Raw genomic sequence first — 16846 nt, 5'->3', positions numbered from 1 at the left:
GTGAGATACTCTCTATACACAGTGTGTGGTGTGTCAGATACTCTGTATACATTCTGTGTGAGATACTCTCCACACACAGTGTGTGGTGTGTCAGATACTCTGTATACACAGTCTGTGTGAGATACTCTCTATACACAGTGTGTGGTGTGTCAGATACTCTGTATACACAGTCTGTGTGAGATACTCTCCATACACAGTGTGTGTGAGATACTCTGTATACAGAAGTCTGTGTGAGATACTCTCCATACACAGTGTGTGGTGTGTCAGATACTCTGTATACACAGTCTGTGTGAGATACTCTCCATACACAGTGTGTGGTGTGTCAGATACTCTGTATACACAGTCTGTGTGAGATACTCTGTATACACAGTCTGTGTGAGATACTCTCTATACACAGTGTGTGGTGTGTCAGATACTCTGTATACACAGTCCGTGTGAGATACTCTCTATAGACAGTGTGTGGTGTGTCAGGTACTCTGTATACACAGTCTGTGTGAGATACTCTCCATACACAGTGTGTGGTGTGTCAGATACTCTGTATACACAGTCTGTGTGAGATACTCTCCATACACAGTCTGTGTGAGATACTCTGTATACACAGTCTGTGTGAGATACTCTGTATACACAGTCTGTGTGAGATACTCTGTATACACAGTGTGTGGTGTGTCAGATACTCTGTATACACAGTCTGTGTGAGATACTCTCTATACACAGTGTGTGGTGTGTCAGGTACTCTGTATACACAGTCTGTGTGAGATACTCTCCATAGACAGTGTGTGGTGTGTCAGATACTCTGTATACACAGTCTGTGTGAGATATTCTCCATACACAGTGTCTGTGAGATACTCTGTATACACAAGTCTGTGTGAGATACTCTCCATACACAGTGTGTGGTTTGTCAGATACTCTGTATACACAGCCTGTGTGAGATACTCTGAATAGTTCATTCCAACTCCATATGCGTCAATTTTGCAATGGATTAGTGCAACTCATCCCTCAAATTTGCTTCTCCTTTGCTTGCCTCTTCAGTTTACAGTGACAGTTTACCACAATTTACTTCAGAAAAGATGTTATTAAAGCATGATTAAAGATACCAGATGTCTTTGCCTCTGACAATCTTACAAACTTGTATTCTCTGATAGAAGTTTCCTTCTCTAATAAAGAGCATCTGTGCAAATGCCTTCTTAACACTTCAAGAGTCATTCTGCTCAACCACTCTTCCTCAGGCACTCCCTAAATAAAATCATTTTACTTGAAAATCCCTCAGAAAATGTGGAGGCAAAGCATGGGAGAAAATACTTTCAAACCATTCCCAAAGCTGGTGGATTCTGGATCCCACAGGCTAATGACCTCAACTGTGGCTGCTCTTTGCTTTCACCTCCTTAATCATAGTGTTCACACTTTAAATGCATCTGAAATGGAATTTAAACACAGTGTTGCAGGTGTTAACGCTGCTGCCTCAAAACTTCAGCAACGCACGTTCACTGCTGACCTCAGCTTGTCTGTGAGATCTTGCTGGGACCATGCCATTGGGTTTCCTCCATCTGCTCCAGGTATCCTCCCATGCCCTGAAGATGTAGCAGCAGTTTAATTGGCAATGGTAATGATATAGGTAGCTGCTGGGAATGTGAGAGAGAAAAGTTTGAAGAAAATAAGAGGGGAAAGTGTTTTATGGAAGGTGAGAGACTTGGTAGCTGAATTACCTTAGCAACACACGCAAAATGCTGGAGGAGCTCGGCAGGCCAGGCAGCATCTATGGAAATGAATAAACAGATAATGTTTTGGGCCGACACCCTTCTTTAGGACTAAAACGTTGACTGTTTATTCATTTTCCTAGATGCTGCCTGGCCTGCTGAGTTCCTCCAGCATTTTGTGTGTATTGCTCCAGATTTCCCGCACCGGCAGATTTTCTCATGTTTGCTGCTAAATTACCTTCTTCTGTGTCATAATGTAATTTGAAAGTTAAATAAATTAGGGATCCTACTGTATGTTCGTCTCAAAGAATTAAAATACTAATCATTGACTTGGAAAATTGTTCTGGAGAGCAATTTACAATCTGCATTGGAATTTGCTGCATTTACTGTGTAATTATCCCAAAAACTGGGTAAGAAAAGTTTAGAGGACGCAAGAGACTATAAATGCTGGAACATAGAACAAGAAACTTAAATGATCAAGCAGCAACTGTAGAGGGAAATGACCACATTTCTCGCTGCCCTGAACTCCAGCCAAAGAAATTAAAGACACGACCCACCCTAGAATCGGAATGAGAATCAGAATCAGGTTTATTATCACCAGCATGTGATGTGAAATTTGTTAACTTAGCAGCAGCAGTTCAATGCAATACATAATCTAGCAAAGAGAGAAAAAAAAATAAAATAAAACATAATATTAAATAAACAAGTAAATCAATTATGCTTATTGAATAGATTATTTAAAATGTGCAAAGATAGAAATACTGCATATTTAAAAAAGTGAGGTCGTGTCCAAAGCTTCAAAGTCCATTTAGGAATCAGATGGCAGAGGGGAAGAAGCTGTTCCTGAATCACTGAGTGTGTGCCTTCAGGCTTCTGTACCTCCTACCTGATGGTAACAGTGAGAAAAGGGCATGCCCTGGGTGCTGGAGGTCTTTAATAATGGACGCTGCCTTTCTGAGACACCGCTTCTTAAAGATGTCCTGGGTACTTTGTAGGCTAGTACCCAAGATCTGACCAGATTTACAGCCTTCTGCAGCTTCTTTCAGTCCTGTGCGGTAGCCCCTCCATACCAGACAGTGATGCAGCCTGTCAGAATGCTCTCCACAGTACAACTATAGAAGTTCTTGAGTGTATTTGTTGACATGCCAAATCTCTTCAAGCTCCTAATAAATATAGCCGCTGTCTTGCCTTCTTTATGACTACATCAAAATGTTGGGACCAGGTTAGATCCTCAGAGATCTTGACATCCAGGAACTTGAAACTGCTCACTCTCTCCACTTCTGATTTCTCTATGAGGATTGGTATGTGTTCCTTCGTCTTACCTTTCCTGAAGTCCACAATCAGCTCTTTCATCTTACTGACGTTGAGAGCCAGGTGGTTGCTGTGGCACCATTCCACAAGTTGGCATATCTCACTCCTGTACACCCTCTCGTCACCATCTGAGATACTACCTACAATGGTTGTATCGTCAGCAAATTTGTAGATGGTATTTGAGCTATGCCTAGCCACACAGTCATGTGTATACAGAGAGTAGAGCAGTGGGCTAAGCACACACCCCTGAGGTGTTCCAGTGTTGATCCTCACTGAGGAGGAGATGTTATCACCAATCTGCACAGACTGTGGTCTTCTGGTTGGGAAGTTGAGGATCCAATTACAGAAGGAGGTACAGAGGCCCAGGTTCTGCAACTTCTCAATCAGGATTGTGGGAATGATGGTATTAAATGCTGAGCTATAGATGATGAACAGCATCCTGACGTAGATGTTTGTGTTGTCCAGGTGGTCTAAAGCTGTGTGAAGAGCCATTGAGATTGCGTCTGCCGTTGACGTATTGTGACGATATGCAAATTGCAGTAGATCCAGGTCCTTGCTGAGGTAGGCGTTCAGTCTAGTCATAACCAGCTTCTCAAAGCATTTCATCACTGTCGATGTGAGTACTACCGGGCAATATTTTCTCTTCTAACCCCTCCCATCAGGCAGAGATTCAAAAACTTTAAAATACAGGTGTCCCCCGCTTTTTGAATGTTCGCTTTACGTAACCTCACTGTTACGAGAGACCTAAATTAGTTACCTGTTTTCGCTAATAGAAGGTGTTTTCACTGTTACGAAGAAAGGCAGCGCGCGCCCCGAGCAGCCGCTCCCCCCCCGGATTCGGAACTGCATTCTAGCCGGCATTGCTTAAACACGTGCCTGTGAGCAGCCGTTTGCAATATGAGTTCTAAGGTATCCGAAAAGCCTAAGAGAGCTCGTAAGGGTGTTACACTTAGCGTAAAACTAGACATATTAAGCGTTTCGATCGTGGTGAACGAAGCAAGGACAAAGTGAGTTTGGCTTGTGGAAATTGACGAAGATGATGTTGAAGAGGTTTTGGCATCCCATGACCAAGAACTGCTAGATGAAGAGCTGATGCAATTGGAAGAGGAAAGGATAACAATCGAAACCGAATGCAGTAGAAAGTGAAGTCGTCCAGGAACTGAACGTGAAGCAATTGCATGAGATTTTCGCTGCAATGATAAAGTACGACTTTAATTTTGAAAGGGTACATAGGTTTAGGGGATATTTGCAGGATGGTTTGAGTGCTTACAAAGAACTGTATCATAGAAAAATGTGCGAGGCTAAGCAGTCAAGCAAGCCTTCCACATCAGCCACAGCAGACGACGAACCTCGACCTTCGACATCGAGGCAAGCAGACATAGAAGAAGATGACCTGCCTGCCCTGAGGGAAATAGACGACGAGATGAAATCTCAGTGTCCCACCACTCCAAACCCCGGGCCGCGGACAGATATCGATCCGCGGAGAATGCAGCAGCAGCTGGGAGGCACCCAGCACATCTTTAAGAAAAAAAGCCAAAATAAACAAGCTAATTAATTAGGTGCCACCCGGCACGTAAATGTCGGCCCAGATCAGAGGTGATTGCCGATTGCGTCGTCTCTGATCTGGGCTGACAATTATGTACTAGGCAGCGCCTAATTAATTAGCATGTTTATTTAGATTTTTTCTTAAAGATGTGCTGGATTTGTGTCCCGGACACCGCTGGACCACTGCATGCTTCGTGGATCGGTATCGGTTCGCTGCCTGGAGGGTGGGGGCCACTGCACCACCCCAGCCTCCGACGACTCAGCCTAACACTCCATCATCAGTGTGCTCGGCGCTGTCTTCCTGATTCCCGTAAGTGATACTACACCGTACATACATTATTTCTACTTTTTATCGGCTGTGTATTTTTACGTGTTATTTAGTATGATTTGGCAGCTTCATAGTTTAAAGGTTACTGGAGAGAGTGTTTTTGCCAACAGCGCTTGCGTGAGATTTTCTGCCAAGAGCGCTTGCGCCGTGTTTTTGCCAAAAGCGCTTGCGTGAGATTTTCGCTACCGAGGACAGTGCAGGCAATGATTGTGGAAAAGTATTTCACTTTATATAGGCTGTGTATTCATCATATCATTCCTGCTTTTACTATATGTTACTGCTATTTTAGGTTTTATGTGTTATTTGGCATGATTTGGTAGGTTACTTTTGGGTCTGCGAACGCTCACAAATTTTTCCCATATAAATAAATGGTAATTGCTTCTTCGCTTTATGACATTCTGGCTTACGAACTGTTTCATAGGAACGCTCTACCTTTGGATGGTGGGGGAAACCTATATGATCTCCCAGGCTCAATGACAACTTCTATTCCACTGTTGTAAGACTCTTAAATGAACCTCTTGATGATCATTTGGAATATTGATCTCACAATCTACCTCATTATGAGTGACAGAGTGAGGCCTCCGTCAGTCAGGGTCGACCATGGATGTTGCATCCAAGATGTCCAGGTACGCAGGCCTGGGCAGTATGTTATGTAGAACAGGCTGTTGTCCATGTAGCAAGCTCCCCCTCTGCACACCCAGGTACGCAGGCCTGGGCAGTATGTTATGTAGAACAGGCTGTTGTCCATATAGCAAGCTCCCCCTCCTCACACCCAGGTACGCAGGCCTGGGCAGTATGTTATGTAGAACAGGCTGTTGTCCATATAGCAAGCTCCCCCTCTGCACACCCAGGTACGCAGGCCTGGGCAGTATGTTATGTAGAACAGGCTGTTGTCCATGTAGCAAGCTCCCCCTCTCCACACCCAGGTACGCAGGCCTGGGCAGTATGTTATGTAGAACAGGCTGTTGTCCATATAGCAAGCTCCCCCTCTCCACACCCAGGTACGCAGGCCTGGGCAGTATGTTATGTAGAACAGGCTGTTGTCCATGTAGCAAGCTCCCCCTCTCCACACCCAGGTACGCAGGCCTGGGCAGTATGTTATGTAGAACAGGCTGTTGTCCATGTAGCAAGCTCCCCCTCTCCACACCCAGGTACGCAGGCCTGGGCAGTATGTTATGTAGAACAGGCTGTTGTCCATATAGCAAGCTCCCCCTCTGCACACCCAGGTACGCAGGCCTGGGCAGTATGTTATGTAGAACAGGCTGTTGTCCATGTAGCAAGCTCCCCCTCTCCACACAAAGGTACGCAGGCCTGGGCAGTATGTTATGTAGAACAGGCTGTTGTCCATATAGCAAGCTCCCCCTCTGCACACCCAGGTACGCAGGCCTGGGCAGTATGTTATGTAGAACAGGCTGTTGTCCATGTAGCAAGCTCCCCCTCTCCACACCCAGGTACGCAGGCCTGGGCAGTATGTTATGTAGAACAGGCTGTTGTCCATGTAGCAAGCTCCCCCTCTCCACACCCAGGTACGCAGGCCTGGGCAGTATGTTATGTAGAACAGGCTGTTGTCCATGTAGCAAGCTCCCCCTCTCCACACCCAGGTACGCAGGCCTGGGCAGTATGTTATGTAGAACAGGCTGTTGTCCATGTAGCAAGCTCCCCCTCTCCACACCCAGGTACGCAGGCCTGGGCAGTATGTTATGTAGAACAGGCTGTTGTCCATGTAGCAAGCTCCCCCTCTGCACACCCAGGTACGCAGGCCTGGGCAGTATGTTATGTAGAACAGGCTGTTGTCCATATAGCAAGCTCCCCCTCCTCACACCCAGGTACGCAGGCCTGGGCAGTATGTTATGTAGAACAGGCTGTTGTCCATGTAGCAAGCTCCCCCTCTCCACACATCTGCGAAACCAAAGGAAGGGCAGAGACCAAAACAGTTTGATACCAGCAGTAGAGCAAGCTGCCAGTCAGCATTGAACTCAGTGTAGGACTGCCTTAGGGACTCCAGGCTCCGGATTTTTCCCTCGAGGTTTACTCCCAAAGCCTTCCCCATGAGTGGCTATAGCCGCAAGGCAGCCGAGGTTTGAGATCAGAGTTTTCCTTCTCCTAGATGAGCTGCCAACCACAGCTGAGCCCCATCTGCCTGAAGTGATGGGTTTTACTGCGCCAGTAACCCGCCTTTGCCCCTTCTCCTGTCAGTAGAAGCAGTTCCGCTGGGCTTAGTAGCCAAGCCACATGTGAAGGCCAGGAGCTGGACTTACCAGAGGCTATTTGAGGTGCACGTCATTGGAAGCATTTAATAGTCATGGGAGCTTGTTCCCATTACCACCCCCGGCTATGAAAACCTCATTATGACCTTGCACCTTATCGACCGACTGTGCGGCACTTTCTCAGTAACTGCACCACTTTATTCTGCATTCTACTGTTCTTTCCCTTGCGTTACCTCAGTGTGCAGTTGTAATGAAGTGATCTGTACGGATGGCATGCAAAACAGTTTTTGAGCTGTTTCTCAGTATATGTGATGACAATAATATCCCAGTTTACTAATCAGCCAGATGGACAGTCAACATTTTGAGTTGGATCCCTTGCTGGGGATAAACTACCACAGCCTCAATGTTGAAAGGAAAGGCTGGGATCAATAATTCTGCAGACTGCGCATTAAAAGTCCAATTTACAGTCATGGTATTTAGGTCTTTTCAATTATTTATTCACAACTGTTCAAGGGTTTCCACATTTTGACTTCATTATTCAGTAGTTTTAGTTTAAAGGTGATTGAGAACATGCCCTTGGGCCTTTGCTGTCATAATTTAACTGAAGTACTGTGGTTTCACTGTATAGTCATCAAAGATCTCACCGTTAAAGGAGTGGACATCGTCATCGGATTTCGATGGACAACCGAAGAAGAAGAAAGGGGGTATAATTTCAGCACATGGGAGACACTCCGCCGAAATGTCAGCAATGCATCAGTGCAGGAAGTGGCTTGTTGCAACTAAACTCAATGCGATAAAGTAGAAATTAATGTGGCTAATTGCATTGTCAGAAAGAATGGAGGCTGAGGGGTAATAACTGTTCCTGAGCCTAGTGGTATGAGTCCTGAGGCTCCTGTACCTTCTTCCTGATGGTAACAGTGAGAAGGGGGCATGTCCTGGGTGGTGGGGGTCCCTGATGATGGATACTGCTTTCCTGTGACACTGTTTCATGTACTTGTGCTTAGTAGTTGGGAAGGCTTTACCTGTGATGGGCTGGGCCATATCCATTGCTTTTTGTAGGGCACTGGTGTTTGCATACCAGGCTATGATGCAGCTAGTCAATATACTCTCCACTACACATCGGTAGAAGTTTGTTGAAGTTTTTGGATGTCATTCTGAATCTCTGCAAACTTCTAAGGAAGTAGAGGCACTGCCTTGCTTTCTCTGTAATTGCACTTACACGCTGGGACCAGGACAGGTCCTCTGAAATGACAACACCAAGGAATTTAAAGTTGCTGACCCTCTCCAGTTCTCATACTCTGATGAGAACTAGCTCATGAACCTTTGGTTTTCTTCTCCTGAAGACACTAATCAGCTCCCTGGTCTTGTTGACATTAAGTAAGAGGCTGTTATTGTGGCACCACTCAGCCAGATTTTCAAACTCCCTCCCATATGCTAATTCATCACCACCTTTGATTCACCTGACGCTGGTATTGTCAGCAAACTTGAATAATGTATTGGAGCTGTGCTTAGCCATACAGTAATAACAGTAAAGCGGGTAGAGCAGGGGACTGAAGACAACCTGCGCTGATGGAGATCACAGAGGAGATGTTGTTGCCAATCCAAACAGACTGGGGCCTGCAATTGATGAAAATGAGGATACAATTGTACAAGGAGGTATTGAGGCCAAGGTCTTGGAACGTCAAGTCCTGCAGAGACTGGGGGAGAATAAGTTATTCGTAAAGGCGGAGAAGTGCGAATCCCACGTCCCCTCGGTCAGCTTCCTAGGTTGTATCATTGAGAGCGGACAGGTGAGAGCTGATCCCGAGAAGATCCGGGCTGTGACGGAGTGGCCCAAACCCGCGGACCGGAAGCAACTCCAACGGTTCCTGGGCTTTGCGAACTTCTATCGCCGGTTCATCAGAAACTACAGTCTGGCGGCTCCCCTTACCCGACTTGCCTCACCGGCCACACCTTTCCTTTGGAACTCCGAGGCGGACTCAGCATTCGTGGAAGTAAAGAGGCGTTTCACGGCGGCTCCCGTTCTGATTCAACTGGACCCCTCCTGTCAGTTCATTGTGGAGGTTGACGCCTCCGACTCCGGGGTGGGAGCGGTACTGTCCCAACGTTCGGGCCCGGATCAGAAACTACATCCCTGTGCCGCCTTCTCTCGCCGACTGTCTCCCGCTAAATGAAATTACAACGTGGGGAACCGGGAGATACTGGCTGTCAAACTGGCGTTGGAAGAATGGAGACACTGGTTGGAGGGGGCGGAACACCCATTCATCCTCTGGACAGACCATAGAACCTTGAATATATCCAGACCGCCAAACGCCTGAATTCCCGCCAGGCCCGTTGGGCATTATTTTTTGGCCGGTTCAGGTTCACCCTCACCTATCGTCCGGGGTCCAAGAACGGGAAGCCCGATGCTCTCTCCCGTCAATATGTTTCCGAGGAGGACCTTCCCAACCCTGAGACCATCCTTCCATCATCCTGTGTAGTGGCTGCCCTCACCTGGGAGATCGAGTCCAGAGTCAAAGAGGCCCAACGGACTCAACCTGACCCAGGCATTGGACCTGCCAATCGCCTCTTTGTACCCGATTCTGTTCGATCGCAGGTTCTCCAGTGGGGGCACACTTCCCATTTCGCCTGCCACCCTGGAATCGATCGGACGCTGACCCTTCTGAAGAGACATTTCTGGTGGCCTCCATGGACGCTGACACCCGTTCCTATGTCACTATATGTTCCGACCGTGCCCGTTGAAAAGCCTCCCATCGGCCTCCTGTGGGGTTGCTTCGTCCCCTGTCTGTTCCTGGTCGTCCCTGATCACACATCGCTCTGGATTTTGTCACCGGGGTACCCCCTTCACGTGGAAACACTGCTGTACTAACCGTGGTGGACCGTCTCTCCAAGACAGTGCATTTTGTAGCCCTCCCTAAACTCCCTTCCGCGCAAGAGACCGCAGACCTTCTCATCACCCACGTTTTTTCCGACTTCACGGAATCCCTTCGGATATTGTCTCCAACTGGGGACCTCAATTCATTTCGCAAGTTTGGAGATCTTTTTGGTGCCTCAGTTAGCCTATCGTCCGGTTTTCACCCACAGATGGACGGGCAAATGGAGTGGGTCAACCAGGAGTTGGAGGCGGCGTTCCATCGTATAACAGCCAACAGCCCGTCTACCTGGAGCAACCATCTCGCATGGGTAGAATATGCCCACAACTCTCTGGTCAGCACCGCTACCGGAAAATCTCCTTTTGAATGCTCACTTGCTTATCAACCCCCGCTGTTTCCCGCCCAGGAAAAGGAGACTGTGTTGCCATCAGTCCAGGCCCAAATACACAGGTACCAAAAAATCTAGGAAGACATACGCATGGCCCTGCTTCGCTCAGCCAACTGTAACCGGAAAATTGCCGACCGCCATCGTACCCCTGCTCCTGAGTGTCGACCTGGACAGATGGTGTGGCTGTCATAAAGGAGTGGCACTGGACAAGACACAAGCCCTGGACAAGGCTAGCATACAGGGCCTGGGCTAGGACTAAACTAGGAAAGCGGGACCAGGACAAGAAACTGGGAACTAGGAGCCTGGGCTTGGACTCTGAGCCGGAGACTGGACAAGGACCCAGAACCTGGGTCTTGACTCTGGCTCGGACCCTGGAACTAGGCGAGGACATGACGTGGCTACAGGACTGGACATGGCTTGGGTTCTTCATGGCTTGGGTACTTCATTGCAAGGACATGATGAGGCTTGGGTTCTTCAAAGCGAGGACATGACGAGACTTGGGTTCGGACTGTGAGCCAAAGACTGGACAAGGACCCAGAACATGGGTCCTGACTCAGGCTCGGACTCCAGAACTAGGCGAGGACGTGACGTGGTCTTGGGAGACAGGACTAGACAAGAATGAGAGACTCCTGGGCAGGATGAGGGAACTCCAGCACAGGACAAAACACATGGACAGGATGAGGCACATGGACAGGACGAGACCACAAAGCCTTGACTTGGTAACAGCCAAGCCTTGGACATGGGACGACAGGAACCTTGGAACCTTGGACTCGGGATGACAGGAATGCAGAACACAGAGCTTTGGTCTTGCAGAGGACATGAACACAGAGCTTTGATCTTGAGCACAGGAACATGGAGCCTTGGACTTGAGAGACAGGAACACAGGGACATGAAACACTGAGCTGGGACCCCTCCTTGGGAACAGGACTTGGGGCCGGGGCTCTACACAGAATGCTGAACACAACGTGACGGTTCCCAACGCTAGGTAGCGGCAAACGGCCAGACCTACCTAGCGAAGGCGTGGTCATAGAGACAGTTCCCAACACTAGGTAGCAGCAAGCGGCTGGACCTACCTAACAAAGGCGTGGACACAGAGATGGTTCCCAATACTAGGTAGCAGCAAACGGCTGGACCTACCTAGCGAAGGTGTGGACACAGAGACAGTTCCAAACAACGATAGACAGTTCCTTATCTAGATACAGCAAGGCTCCAGACTTGCTCCAACGGTAGAACTTGACAGTGATACAGGTGAGGACACAGGCGAGGTTGCAGGCAGGTCTTCAGGCCAAGGCTTCAGGCAGAGGTTGCAGGCAAGGGAAGGGAACAGCCCAGCAACTGAAACTTCTTCTTCTTCTTCTATTTCCAGCAGTTTAGATGCATCTAGGTGTATTACTGCCCTCCGCAGGATGTATAATTAATTATAATTCTGCTTGAAAATGCTGTATGTGCTCATTAAATAGCAATGCCGCAGATTGTTTTCCTTCTCAAATTTTGTTATATGGTTTCCAAATAATTGCATTGCCTCAAATTACATTAATTTCATTTGAATCATTTGTAAAAGTAAAAGCTTCTTGCTTGAGAATATTCTTATCACATGCTTAACATTTAAAATTGTTGTTTTCCAAGTCTATCTGCTATTTACAAGTTTTCCTTTTCTTGAATCAAAGCCTGTAATTGTTTATTGAGATCTTGAAATTCTTCCTCAGTTGTTTCCATGTTTTCATTTTATAATCCGAACGTAGATAATTCACTTTGCAACAAATTCCTTTTTCCTTTTGTAACTTTGGAATAAGTTCCTCCGTTTTAATCTGTTTTCCATATCACTGAATTTTTGACAACAAGCCTCTTTTTCAGAAACCATCTCCTTTAAATGCAGTACCATCTCATCCAATCTCTTTCCAACACACAGTTGTTCTTATTGAGTACTTTTATTTGTTGATGGAGTTCTGCACATTTACTCTGGGATTCAACCATGTTTCTTGTAACATATAATCTGAGGTGTTTTCCTTAAATTCTGGTACATATTTCGTAAATTCTTGATCATTTGCGATAAGGCTCCTTGCATTCCCTTGTAATATATACAGCCATTAATTTCCCGCCTCTCCTGCCTGTGAACTCTTTGATCCTCCATTCGGCGTATCTTTGACTGTTTCTTTTTGTCTGTTTTTGTTCTTTTTGTCTGTTTGCGCTGAACAGTTAATTGCATCTACCATAAACAGTATGAAATCCTTCTTACTCATAATTAGTGTGTCCTTATTTACCATATTACAACCCTCACAGTTCACCGGTTTATTATTCCCTGAATTTGTTTGCTTGATAGTCTTCTTTCTTCCAGCAAATGCTTTCACTGCCTCTACGTAACTGATCCCTTGAGTTACTTTTACATATTGTATCTCAGCTTCTTTCTTGCTAATAATGCACTCTTGATAAGCTGCACTGTGATCCTCACCACAATTACAGCATTTCAGCCTAGCTCCTGCCTCACATTTCCCATCTTCATGTTCTCCAGCGCATCTTCCACATCTTTGTTTCCCTCTGCAGACCGCCGCCATATGCCCAATTTTCTGACATTTCAAGCATCTTAAAGGCGGTGGTATATATATATTCTGACCTCATAACACATATACCCCAAATAAACTTTAGTCGGCAATCTCTCTTCATCAAAGTTGATCATAACTGATAAACTATCACACCTTTTCCTGTTTCATTTGACCTCAATAATTTTTGCTCCTTTTATGTTCTGTTTGATCTTTTCCATAGTAACTTCTGTTGGTATCCCCGAAATAACTCCTCTAGTCCACTTTCTATTGTTGGGTATTGAGTATTGTACTTTTTTGCTGTCTATTTTATTTAATCTTATCACTTTGCCTTGCTGAGCACTATCCCGACAAATCACTAATAGTGATCCATTTTGCAAAATCTTTGGTCTTTTGACTTCACCTATAAGTTTGTTGATTATCTTCGTCAAATGAATTGGGTTCCATTCACTAAAAGACGCTCCATCTTCACTCAGTGCTTTAATCTCATCTTCTTTCCATCGTTTTGCTATTCTATTTTGTTTGTCCCCTGACTCCTTAGAGTTTGACATCTCACACCTCTGTTTCCTTTCCTCACTCTCTTCACTCCATTCCTCTATCTCAAACTCACTTTCACTATCCATCGACCTGTTCATACTACAGGATATTTTCTTCATCAACTCAACAGTTGCAGCCTCTGTGCTCTTGTCCAGCTCCACAGTTCCGTCCTAACCACCAGCCAGCCACTCAACTCCAACTCCTGTCCACAGCAACTCCAACTCAACAACTGAAGCTGAACCCAAGAGCTGTTTATGTAGCCAGCCCAAGATGAGAATCATGTGCCTCAATTAAGGCACACACAGGACAAGGGAAAACTGTAAAACTTGGAATAAGGATCCATGGACTGGACCGTGAACCGGAATGCAGGCTTCACGGACCAGACCATGACAGTGGCTCTTGTCTAGAGACATTTCTCTGAAGAATGAGCCCAAGAAGCTCACCCCCCTCCCCCGCCTCCTGGAATATTTCGAGATTGAGACCATTATTAACCCCATGGCCATCTGGCTCAAACTACCTACGTCTATGCAGATCCATTCTACATTTCACGTCTCCCAGTTAAAACCGGTTTCTGTCAGTTCCTTGTGCCCTCCCACCAAACCCCCTCCAACCCCCGGATCATTGATGATCATCTGGCGTACACCATCTGGCAATTATTGGATGTCCGCCGTTGGGGCAGGGGTTTCCAGTACCTTGTTGACTGGGAGGCGTACGGCCCGGAAGAATGTTCCTGGATTCCCCGCTCCTTCATCCTGGACCCTTCTCTCATTTGGGATTTCCATCGGGACCATCCAGACAAGCCTGGGGGGTTGCCTGGAGGCTCCTGTTGAGGGAGGGAACTGTCATGGTTCCGTTTGGCTGTTCCCCTTTAACGCTCTTTTCTCCCTGATTATGCCCTAATTTCAGTCATTAGATTTCCAATTGCTGCTAGTTTACTTAATTACCGTACACCTGGTTTTCATCAGAGACTGAAATAAGTACGATGACGACACTATCACTGGTTGCCAGTTTGTTGGTCTATTCTCGAGCGATACTTCGTTCTGTTGTCTGATTAGAACCGTTAGTTCTAAGTTCAGCTCTAGTTTCACCATAGTTCCTGTAAATCCTGACTCCTTGTTAAGATTTCTCCGGTTTGCTGTTCTACGTTCACGTCTATGCCAGCATCCCCAATCCAGTCGACATGCCGGTGTCCTGCACTTGGGTTCTCTTCAGTCGCCCCGTGCAACAAGTCCAGGTATTGGCAGTCAAAGTCTACAGCAGCAAAGACCACAACACCCACTTCTGTAGTTTCATCACAGCAAAGACTTCAGTCAAGAGTGGCTACTGGTGCCAACTCTATCTGCTTAGACATGGATAGACTGCACTTTCATCCATCCCAGGACATACATTTGGCAAACCAGTCTCCACAGCGTCCTTATTCAGGAGCCACTGGTACATTAGATTTGCCATGATATCTGGCTCATCAAGACCTAGTCACAGCAGGGCTAAAAGTGTTTGATAACCAGTCTGCCAGTTATCTGTCCTGAAAGTCAAGCTTTCACAACGCTGTAGAAAGACTTAGTTTCAAACCCACTGGAGAGCTAGACCTTGGTAGGGAGTCACTGCAACATGCAATAAGGGAGGGTTAGGGCAGTACACATTGATAATCCAACTACTGATTTGCAAATGCTGTGGCAGAGGCTCCACAAATGCTATGTTTCTCCAGAGGCAATCACAGAATCTCTCTTCAGCAGACTCGATAATTTTCCAAAGCTCTTGCACAAAGTACCATGGAAGATATTGGAGCTTGCAGGTCTGTGGTTAGAACTGCAAGCTGCAGAAACCAAGCGTTACCTACCAAGCTGAATTTCTTGGACGCTGTAAGAAGAATAAACCCTATAGTGGAGAGACTACTGAACAACAAGCAAGAACACTGCACTGACCAGCACGTAGCAGGCAAGGCAGCACCATGGGCTTCCCGAACACCCACAGCAGAGCACAGCTGAGCATCCATCCATGTAGCTACTTCCTCACGCACAGAGGTACGTGCGAAAGGTCCCATGCAAATCCTACTCTAAAATATACAGTGTCTGGCCAACATCTACCTGAAAGGACATCCTGAGCAAAAAATAAAGGCACACAGTATGTGATATTGGATGATCAGAGCAAAGTGTCACTGGCAAAGTCAACATTCTTTCACATGTTCAGAATTCAGTATTCTGTTTCCCCATACACTCTAAAGACATGTTCCAGAACATCAGAAGTTGCTGGAAGAAGAGCCAGTAGATTTGACGTGGAGATCTGCTTACCCTTGTCAATACTCATTGAGTGTGACCATATTCCCAATAACAGCAATGAAATCCCAACTCCTGAAGCTGCATGCAGCCATTCCCATCTTAAAGCCATAGTTGACAAGATCCTCCCGCTTGAGTCTTCTGCTCAGATTCTCCTGTTGCTGAGCAGAGACACCATCCGTACACATAAGGTACGTGAACAGTGCAATGGCTGGCACGATGCACCTATGCCCATCGACCGGACCTGGGTTGGTTCGTAGTGCATGAAGACGGTTTTGATGGTGCTCATCAGCCCACTGTCAGCACACTTAAGACTAATGTCCTGGAGAACAGACGCCCAAGTCACTTCAGGCCCTCTGAGAGTAGGATCTGTATGAGAGAGAAGATTGAAGGTAAACAAGCCAAGCCTCCTGACGTACTTACCTCTGCTCAACCAGATTTAGGCAAGTCGGTCTTCTGTCACTCAAAAGATGACTATAAGCTGGCACCTTCCATCAAAATTGTCTTCCTTCAAATCACAAACAAAAAGTTTAGCAAAAACTAGACAGAGGTTGTGTAGCCCCCCTTCCTCTTTGCTCACCATGACAACTCCTACCAAATAACAGAGATCAGACCTTCAGTCGACTCGTCCTTCAGTCGCACATTGAGAAGGAAAGCAGGAATGAAAGATTATTACACGGAGTTCATCGAGAGAATCTTCAGGAACAATTGTGTTCAGTTAATGCCTCCACCTGATCCCAACAAGGAAAACTGGTATTTGGCCAACTTCTGGGTTTATCACCCTCAGAAACCTGCACAAGTATGAATTGTCTTTGAAGCAAGTGCACAATTCAAGGTATATTACTGAACAATGAGCTCACGTGGGGTCCAGACCTCAATAACAGTCTGCTCTGGGTCCTCATACACTTCAGAATTGAGTTCACTGCAGTGATGGCAGACATCAAACAAATGTTCCACAGCTTCCTAGTGAGAGAGGATCATTGAGATTACCTCATATTCGTGACCACCAAAAGGACAATGAGATTCTGGAGTATCGCATGAGAATTCCTGTATTTAGTAACTGTCCCTCACCAGCTGTGGCAATCTATGGACAGCCATTAAGGGAGAGACTGAATTCAGGACTGAAGCATGGAGATACATAGAAAAGGATACC

The sequence above is a fragment of the Mobula hypostoma genome, chromosome 24 (genome assembly GCF_963921235.1).
Source record: "Mobula hypostoma chromosome 24, sMobHyp1.1, whole genome shotgun sequence".
NCBI classification, from domain to species: domain Eukaryota; kingdom Metazoa; phylum Chordata; class Chondrichthyes; order Myliobatiformes; family Myliobatidae; genus Mobula; species Mobula hypostoma.
The sequence above is the reverse complement of the archived record's forward strand: the minus strand, read 5'-3'. Positions refer to the sequence as shown.